Source organism: Papilio polytes, unplaced genomic scaffold (genome assembly GCF_000836215.1).
Source record: "Papilio polytes unplaced genomic scaffold, Ppol_1.0 DF823919.1, whole genome shotgun sequence".
NCBI lineage: Eukaryota > Metazoa > Arthropoda > Insecta > Lepidoptera > Papilionidae > Papilio > Papilio polytes.
This window is the reverse complement of record NW_013525285.1, coordinates 1-2,028: the sequence shown is the minus strand read 5'-3', so window position 1 is coordinate 2,028 and position 2,028 is coordinate 1. Positions and strand designations below refer to the sequence as shown.

At 32.3% G+C, this 2,028-nt stretch overlaps 1 pseudogene; it reads right to left on the bottom strand.

Moving 5' to 3' along the window:
• Positions 1–37: 37 nt before the first annotated feature.
• LOC106102623 lies at positions 38–2,025 on the bottom strand (annotated as a pseudogene).
• Between the last annotated feature and the right edge of the window lie 3 nt (positions 2,026–2,028).

Genomic DNA, 2,028 nt, shown 5'->3' with positions numbered 1-2,028 from the left:
TGTAGGAAAATGAAAGTCAATGATTCGTTCAATATATAAATATTTGTATATTTTTATAACTTTCAATAATTGTTTGCTTTTGTTTTTGACTTTTTTTTACATTTTCGATTATTTTACTTCTTCCAAATGTCTGTCGTACGTTACAGTGCCGATATTTACACTTTTTATTTCATCTTTGCTGGAATGTGCGTTTTCCTGGGAAATAGTAAAATTCATTGAAAGTTAACAAACATTTATTGTTATTTGTACATATACTAGTGCTATAAAACATAAAAGACACACTTATAGCATACTAAAGATAGAGTTTTGACAAACTGAGTATAGGCCGTTGGTTTCCACTGGCGAGCCGTTGATATCGAAGCGTTATCGTTAAACATTTTCAGAGAGACAGAGAAAGGGAGAGAGTACATTGTTTTTGTTTGAATGTTGTGAATGTGGAGATACTTGACACATTTACCTGTGGTGCTTCACTTTCATCTACTTTGGCTGGTTGGTTTGGATTAAGCCAGGGGTCGGCGAGTATCTGTGGGATCTTGACGCGCACTTTGAGTGGCGATAGGATTTTTGTAATCAATTTTCGACAATCGGCCGACACTTTCGGTTCCCGCGGGAATGATACTTTGTTTTGCACCTGCTGTGGAACATTCCAGTAAAAATAAATTTAATAGCAATAGCAAAACTTATATGACTATAGTCTAGTTACAATCCAAACAATACCCCCCCAAGATAAGCAAAAAGTAAAAAACAATTATTAATCAATACGTTTTGACTGAAACGATTGTATTTTAATTTTATTTGCTAATTTCAAATTTTGATGATAACATTTAAACCATCTATGGTATTTTCTATACAAAAATGTAATAAGCGAATAAAGACTAATGGATATTTATCCATCTAATTAGATGTATATCCTTGCATTTACGTAAATTGACTTAAGCATAACTGCATTTTAAATAACTTAAGTATCTACTGTTTACTTACTTGAAAATAAAATAAAACGTCAATACTATTTGTAAGGATTATGTTACCAGTGATATTGGCCGAGTCAGTCATTTGTTTGTGATGAATTTCAATTAAGTTATGTATTACTTACACTATTATTACCACCAAAGTACCTCAGTTTGAAAAACTCAATAGGGGTTAATACAGAAAAAAATAATGAGAAAAAAATAAAACATAAAAATTGGTATTAGGCTCGTGCAAGTTTCCTTAGTTGGAAAGTAACAAATGTGACGTATACAAGTGCACCTCGTAAAAAAGTAATCCACGAGGTCGATGTCTTTCAAATTACCACAATGTCCTTTAAATTATTACATTTGTTGTGTTGCAACGAATGTTTTGGTAAACTAAATGTAAGTAATGTTAAGCAAAACGATAAAGGAAATCCTAGAAAACATATTAATGTTGATAAAACATGTCAGGGAATTTGAATATTTAAACTTCGATAGGTGTCGATAAGGCATTTATAGCTTAAAATCTATACTATCTATCTATATCCAGACTTTTATACTTTTACGTTAATGTATAATAGTAAAGCGTAAATACACGCTACTTTGTGACGTACATATGATGTCAGCAATCACAGTATGTTTACACTTAATACTCGCTTTAGGCTATATATTTTCACGCATTTAAACTTACAGGGTAAATAAATTGGATAAAAACTGTCATGTGGGAAAAGGACCATACCACAAGCTGCCAACATTAAGAAGCAGTTATTACAGCAACGGTAATTTTGACATTTGCAATTGAGAATTTGACAAATGTAAACAATAAAATAAAGTGTTAATAATTGAATGCGGATGAAGCCGCACAGAAACAGCTAGTAATTAACAAAAAAATGAATAAGCAAAGTAATATTACTAACCTTAAGAAGTTGCGTATAATTAGTATCATCGAAAGGCAGACGTCCATAGACAATAGCGTAGAGTACAACTCCCATACTCCAGATATCAGAGTCCTGAGGTCTATATGGAACTCCTTTGAGTATCTCAGGGGAGGCGTAAGCATAGCTGCCGCAGAAGGTTT